Source organism: Thunnus thynnus, chromosome 8 (genome assembly GCF_963924715.1).
Source record: "Thunnus thynnus chromosome 8, fThuThy2.1, whole genome shotgun sequence".
NCBI classification, from domain to species: domain Eukaryota; kingdom Metazoa; phylum Chordata; class Actinopteri; order Scombriformes; family Scombridae; genus Thunnus; species Thunnus thynnus.
Genome location: NC_089524.1, coordinates 17019959 through 17028353, shown reverse-complemented (window position 1 = coordinate 17028353; position 8395 = coordinate 17019959).

Sequence of the window (8395 nt, the reverse complement as noted above, 5' to 3'; positions counted from 1 at the left end):
TGTCCACTGTTGGTGATTATATGGTAATTTTAAATAAAATCACATCAGATTTATGAAGTGCTAGAGAACTCTCCAGATTTTTGCTCAGATTTATGGTCATACTGTATTTAATATTGAATATCAATATTAGAATAGCTGCCCGGTAGTTAAAAAATACTTACAGTATAAGTTCTCGCTATGTTCCTCCTCAACTTACAGATTGTTGCTCAGTTAGTCACACGTTAGTTAAAAAATACCAACAGTATAAAATCTTTGTAAATTCCCAACTTCTATTCCATAAGGAATAAGGATGCTGTTACAAAAAAATTACACTGTAAATTTGGAGTAATTGCACTGTACATTGCAGGCTGTACTCTAAAATGTTGACAATTTGGACACCAAATTATCCTGCTTCAGTTCAACAGGTGTTTTATGATGAACATTTAATTGGTATTTAATTTTTAGATTTAATTTGTTATCAATCCTTAAGTGCAACACACACTGCTATGAACATACACTACAGCTTGTTTTATGGTGCATCACATCATTTGACTCACATTAATCAATGTCTGTAGCACTCAACAAATCCATCAGAGGAAGTAGTGAAAGCACAGTAGCTAGGATGTGTGGATCAGGGGAACAATCCAGAGATGTAATTGCTGCTCTTCTAGAGAGCTGACGTGAGCTGATGTTAGGAAATAGGACAGTGGTTTATCCTAAAATTGACCTGTGATGATGTACATCAAGACACCCCAGATGTGCTGACTTACATAGAAAACAAATTGGTGCCCATGTTGTGACATGTGTACAAACAGTACAAAAGGTTAATTTTTCCACACATCTGCTCACCACCTTGCACACAAGGTTATGTCAAGCAGAAAAAAAAAGTTCTTTTGTGTTTTAAGTGATGATAGTTATCACTGGTTACTTTTCATAGTTATTAAAAGTTAATAATTGTTATTAACAGTATTTCTTTATAGTCTTCTCAAAAGTGTTGTTTCAAAAGAAACAGGAACATATCAAATCAATGTGTGGACAGACTGGCCTTCAGAACTTAGCGTTATTGTGTTTGGCTCAATTTGGTGAAGCACGGGAAGGACTGCCACTTTCCGAACAAATCCATTACTGGCTTTTATCAGATAAAGAGAGCAAATGGCTCCAACGTAAGAGCTGTCCTTGTGACATCACAAACATTCAGCAAAACTATTTGACAAAAGACACAAAAGGATTTATGGGGTATAAAAATGCAGTGTTTGATCTGGCTGATTCAGAACCCAGATCTATTTTCTCATCATTTGAAACCCAAATCGGCATGCTAATACAAAATCAAAATATAGCATTTTGCAGGTTAAATTGGTGTGTGCTGATGGTGATTGTTGATGATTGGGTTGGATATAATGGCTGGACAATGTCTCCTTTAGGATGCTAAAGATAAGGTTTAAGTTGAAGTTACTCACAGTTCGGGGTTAAACTGAATGCATTTTTTTTAAATTAGAGGTTTATTTCAACTGTGAGGCTTGCAACCAGAAATGAGACCATCAACATAAATTTGTTCAGCAAACACAGGTCATTTCATAACACTCCAAAAGCACTTCAAAACAAAAATGCCTTTGTTTACACTTGAGTGACAAGCAACATCTTGCAGACATAACGTAAATGGTAGGGGTATGTTTTAAAGGATCTACAATAGTTCAAAAAATGTGTTGCCCAACCACAAGAGACGGCAAAAGTGTTTATAGCAGTGCCAAACGGCCACACTCAAACGCAACCAGCCTGGCGTCATGGGGGCAAATCCAAAAAACGGCACAATTTTCAACAACACCTGGAAGGCACACATAGTGCTGCACTATTTGTACATATGAAAAATGAAATAGTAATGTGAAGAATGAAAAAAAAGAGCTGGAGAGAGAAGTTAAAATCCTACTTAATTTCTCACCTCTGCACAGCTCACCTGTCACTGCACAAAGTGGACCTGAATGTTGGATTATTGGTTTTGGAAAATCATAGACATTTTTCACGTTGGAAATGTGTTGGGGGAGTGAGTTTTATAGGCTGTTGGACCATCCAACAAGCACTTGGGATGGAGCATAATGACATCTTAATTACAGTCATCTCTAAGAAGCAAAAACATGTAAGTATATCATGACGTTGTTTTGTTATTTGATTGTTTGGTTGTACTTTTTCCAGAAACTCTTAAGGTGGAGGTCGGGGTGGATGACTACAGTTCATGTCCTGTCTTGTAACAGTCAACAATCTCTCTATGTTAACTATAACCACAATTTAACCTCGACCAAGTTTGTCTGTATCCATACAAACAACCTGTTTTGTCCTTTGGCTAAGAAGACATTTGCTAGTTGTTTTTGAAATGCCTCTGCAAGGGTTGGCTTAAAAACACTGGACATCCAAATCCACAATAGCCTTCTAACTATGTAATTTAGCGACTTTCTCGCTAATCACACAGTTTTTCACACGCTTTTCAGATCTGCTTGTTACTTTAGCTTAGCTGCTAGCAATGGCTTCCCTCTTTTCTTCTCCTGCTCTTGAGGTGTCTTATGTTTAGCTGTTCCCCTGCCTCCTTAAGCTATAATGTCAAATTTAATAAATGTAGTTTATTTACCATGTTGGAGGCAAGGCTCAGTGAGTTAGAAGCACAGCTACGCACCATGGAAACCAAGTCATTAGCTGCTGTAGTTAGCCAGTCCCCAGTAGCCGCTGTGGGTGTCAATCAAAATATGACTTGCCACACCTACGCAGTCTTAAGAAATGATCCAAACAGCAAAATAAGCTGATTTTGAACTAGGTTTTCTAAAAGTTATGAACTTTTATTTTCACACAGATGTTCGTGAACGCTTAATGAGACACAACTTTGACATGATATATGCATTTGTGCTATTTCAAGCCAAATTTCCAGAGGCTTTAAAATCCATTTAATTATGAAGCTTAGTGTTTCTCACACACACAGACCTCCAAGTGATCTCTGTTGTGTTTCTCTTTGTTAAAACACAAATGCTTTCCTCAGAATGTTAACTGACATTTTGTAGGCAGCATTCGATCCTATGGAAACGTGTAGAGCTGGTGGGCTTAAAGGTTCCTTGCTACCGTTACGGAGACAGAACAATCCCACATGAGAATGGTGTGTCCTCCCCCTCTGTCGTTTCCATCTCAGAACTCGGCCAGCTCTCCCTCAGGGGAAACTTCAACAGAAAAACAAGAAGATTAGAGAAGCAACCCACAATATAAAATGACTCACCATGCAGTTTACCTCCAGACATGAGCTTTTATACCAGCTGTAACTCTCCGTCGTCTCCAATACATACGTTCACTCACTTAGTCACGAAACGTGACATTTCCAAGTAATTACAGGTGTTTCTCATTATTGGGTATCTGAATTGAGACTATTTTCTCTTGACACTGGCATATGTTTAAAGATAAAGAATCATTTAATTACTTTGTGACTTTCATGTAAGGCCTGCGTGGTAGCTTGTGTTTTAACTTTCCACCTGAACATATGGAGAGCTGTAGTGCCTGTGTGTAGTGTTAATAGCACTGAATGTACTCACATCTCTCAACACCAAGAGCTGTTTTCAACAAACACATCGTGCCTGGTGCAGATTAGGCATGGTGAATTACAGATCAACCTATCCTACCTCTGATCTCAGTTCAGGCAACATTCTGCCACTGTTTTCATGTTTTGATCTATCTTCTTAAGATAGACTGATAACAGCGAGAAACGCCTGACATGGAATAGGCTGGCACGAGGTCTGTGGGTGCAAAACTCCCCCGGAACACCCCTTAAAGTTCATATCTCCAGCATCACCACATCAAGTGTCTTTGCTGAAATGTCACAGATATGACAGGTGATAATTTACAATGGCAGCTGCAGGGCAGAGGACAACATGCTGGCACAATCTCCATCCATTACATCTGCGTGTGTGCATCCATTTATGGCACAGATAAGCTAGAGGATGTTGGTTTTAGCACTGTCTTGGTTCATGGCGTACATCTCATCACTGCTTGACAACCTGTTATGAGCTCTCTCCAAATGCGTCATTGACGTGTCAAGTGTCTTAAGCCGCCTGTGTCTCCTTGAACTGAGGATAAATGACTGTGTCCACTTGAAAGCTTAACAATATAAATGATTTATACCATCCAAAAGTCCCCTCTGTGATTCATTGCCTGCTGCATGTATAGCTACACTGCCATTAAATACATAAACAGCTGAGCTAGTGCTGTTAGACTGGGGCACAAGTCAGTGTAAGACCATGTGTGTATATGCACCTGCCTGGTGGATGAAGAGCTCTCTCTCTCTGGCATTAACGATGTGACGTTTCTGTGGCCAGTGATGGTAAACCAACTCCTCAAGCTGGCTGTGCATTCATGAACCTGCTGTCAACTTTTATAATACATCCACTACTTGAAATCTGTGTTGTACTAAGGCGCATTTGCATACAGAAATTGTTCAGATTGATATTTTCCAGTCATTAGGGTAGTGCTGTAAGACACAAACAAAAACTGACAGAGCAACAAATATTATGTCAGTTGTAGTCTACTCATGTGGTTTATTTGCCATGAAATGGAAAGAAAAAAGGCTTTGTGCTAAGACTAGATTGCAGAAGTCAGTGCTGTAGTAAAGTATAGCTGTATATTTAGCAAATTTGAATCTTTATAAAAAAAACAAACAGCTAATGCTTCACATCATAGTGTTAATTTTAAATCAAACACAATTTTAAGGTCAACCCAATTAGTTTACATTCCTTTTGTAAAATTGAAAACCTATTTGCATTTGCTCTTCAATAATCTGAAATCAGTCGGCTGTGGAGAATTTGTAATGTGGTCATAGGTGCCAAAGCTTAGATATTTCTTAATTACAACATAATTGATGGCTAATGTTTCGTAGCAGGCAGGAGAGTTGTTGTTAGATGTGCTCTAGCATGAGAAGGAGAAGTAAAACTTGACTATGCTTGAGCAGCTAAAGTTATTATTTCATTAGACCTTGGGATACACGTACGGTGCTCTGATTTGGGCACACAGCTATCACGCTGGAAAATCACACAGAGATTGTGTTTACTGTACATGGTAATCAGCATTCAAAGTGCATGGGTCATGATCAGGAGAATTAATCTAATTACCATTATCATTATTTTATTATCTGATAAATTGGCTGTCTTGACAAACGCTCCCTAAGGATACACATAGAAAATGCCAAAGAACAAAATGCCATAGTCTGTGAGTGAAAGTGGTTCTGCTGGAGTGATCAAATTAAAGCTTTGTCAGTCATGCCTAGTTATACACATGGGGCAAGGACGATAAGAAATTAAGAGTACAGTGTAAATTCAGCAGACCATGATAACAGTACTTTCTCAGGTGATGATTTAGTAATGACGTTACTCATAATTGCTTTTGAAAGTGATGTAATTTGATAAAAATGCATAATAAACACCTTATTATGAAAAAAGTATCTCTGGATCAACATTGTATGATCAGTCACAATGCTGCTGGTAACCATTTCATTAACATGGTGTTGCTAAGAAACTGCTTGGGTCAGTTTACTTCCTGCTGACTGTCGACATTAAGAGTGTGTCTAAAGGCCGTTCTGACTTTGGATACTTCTGCAGTGTTGACAAGCTCATAACAATGCCATCTGCATTATTTTGACATCAATATATCAAAATGTCTAAAACAATGGAAGAATTAAAAGCAAATTAAATAAGTTATTGTCATCCCATCTTCGCAAATGACAAAGACTGTTGTAATTACTCCTTTTTTTAGTCATGATTGTATAAACTGACAACATTGCTCCTGCACACTGTTGAGTTTATTTAAAGAAGGCATGTTTTGACATTTGTCCTTAAAGTCATGACACGGTTTTATCATACGTGAGATATCTTCATGACTTTTTTGGGTTTGCAAACACAGTGGTGAGCCACATTTATGGGCATAGGCAATGAAAAAAGAACAAAATAAAGAACTTTTAAGTTTGATTCAAATTAATTTGGGTGGTTTGTGATCACTACTGAGTAGTGCTGCAAAGTTTGAGTGTTTGAGTTGTCTCAGTACACTGGAGTCCACGCTTCTAAATGTATCGGGTAGTTTGAGTTTTCCAGCACTGGGTATTGCGCATCTCTCAGGCCACTATAATGCAGGGTACTCTAACCAGATGTGTGTGTATCAAGTGGTAGTAAATACATTTATGCTTCATTATCCTCCCAAAATATTAGGCTGTATGTTAAATACAGCTATCGTATCAACCAAACTGCAGCAGAGAGTATTTCCAAAGTCCGCAAGCAGCGAAGTATCCACAGTCTACCAATCACTGAGTCTTCTGTCTACAGGCTAACAAACTGTGACTCTGGTACATGAACAAATCTGGGGTTGTTTCCAGATGGTAACCCTAGATTTGTGAATCTGCTTTAGAATATTCTTATCTCACTGTTTTGTCTTAACACTAAGGTTCAGGTCTGGTTAGGTTCAGGCACAAAAACCACTTGGTTAGGGTTAGGGAAAGATCATGATTTGGGTTAAAATTATCACTTCAAAAGTGGTGTGGGTTAAAGTTACTACTTCCTTTCAAATCTCACATGGATTTTTTTTTTCTCATCAAATCTAGGGTTACCATCTAGACATGACCCGAATCTGATCTGGCGAGCCCCAGATGGTGTTTGGTATTCTTTGGCAAATGGGCAACACATTAGCATGTACAGGATGTGTTGAGGGCAACGAATCTGTACAAGAGCTGGTATCATTACCAGCAGCAGTCGAACCCACAAATGAATCAAACTTTGGATTTGTCTGTTCATTTTATACCAGCACTACTACTGAGACACTTTCTCGAATGAGCAGTGCGTCCAAACTTTTAACCGGTACAGTACCTTCAGTCTGGGTTAGGTTAATCATCTAGTCATGAATATGTCTGAGAAAGGGGAGCGCCCCAGTAGCTGAATGGTCACTACACACGTCACATAACCACAACGTCCCTGGCTCGATTCCAGCCAGGAACCTTTGTTGCATGTCATACCATCTCTCTCTCCCCTTGCTTCCTGTCTTTCTCCTCACTGCCACTGTCAGGATGCACTTTATTTCCTGTAATTAATTTAATTGACTGACTTCAAGATTCTTTTAATCACTTATAAGGCCTTGCACGGTTTAGCTCCTGCCTACATTTCGGAGCTACTAAGCCCTTTTACTACCGAGCGGTCACTTAGGTCTTCCAACCAAAACCTGTTGGCCATACCACATGCCAAACTAAATACCAAGGGTGACTGGCACCCAGGCTTTGGAACAATCTCCCCACTTCCATCAGATCAGCTGAGTCTGTTGACTGTTTCAAAAAACACTTGAAATCCTATTTTTTTAGAATTGCTTTCCCATCACATTCATTAAAATTCAAGTGTGTGCTCTGGGTGATGAATGTATGCTTTCTGTGTCTGTATGTGTTCTTGAATTTGTCTTTTGTGGTTTCCTTGTCCTCTTTTCTTTGTGTGCCAATATCAATGTAAAGCACTTTGTAAGTAAGTAAGTAAGAAAATAAGTAATTTACTTACTTACTATTGCATTATTTACAAATAATGGCAAATGAACACTATAAATGAATTAGGAATATTATGTTCACATTACATACCTATTCATATGTATAAATGTATATACTGTAGATAATTTATTAATGATTAGCTCATTAACTAATTAAGTATGAATAACCTTAATTTTAAAATACAGTATTTACCCACTATAGCTGCCTATATCTGCACCCACACCCACCCACCCAGCCTAAACCGTGTCACACATCCACCCCCTAGGATCTCCTGTGGACTCGACCATAATACTGTAGGTTAAGTTAAATCAAATGTATATATAATGCCCCTCTCTTTATCATTATCCATGACTTGCTCCTTATTAGCACTGCTGCATGTGACCAAATCTCCAAAGTGGAGGATTTTGCTTTGTGTATATGGGGAGTAGACAATTAAAGCAACATAATGTCATAAAAAGATAGCAACCATTTCCTGATGATATGGTTGTGAGGTGGTAGCCATCTCTGGAGTTTTTGGCAGCCGTAAGACCAGCAAGCAACTATTGTTTTACCTTTCATTCAGTCCCAGCTGAGAGTCCTCTTTGAGTGGTAAAAAGGTGAGTTTGTGTAGAAAAGCCTTGTCTGTCAAGCCTGACTAAATCTGTAAGTCTTGGACAGTTGAAACACTCCTACATCATGGGTTTGATGCTTCCCAGCATGTTGCATTCATGCATATTCACTCTGTATTTGTTTCATTTGGAAATTGGTGACAGTTGTATGGTGCAGTCTGTGACAGAGCTTAACATGAATATGCTAATGCTTTGGGTTACAGGGAAAAATTTGCCTGTGCAGTGGCAGGTCTTTATCCTTCAGATGAAGGTTTCTATTCAAAGCTTTGAGCATTGATAG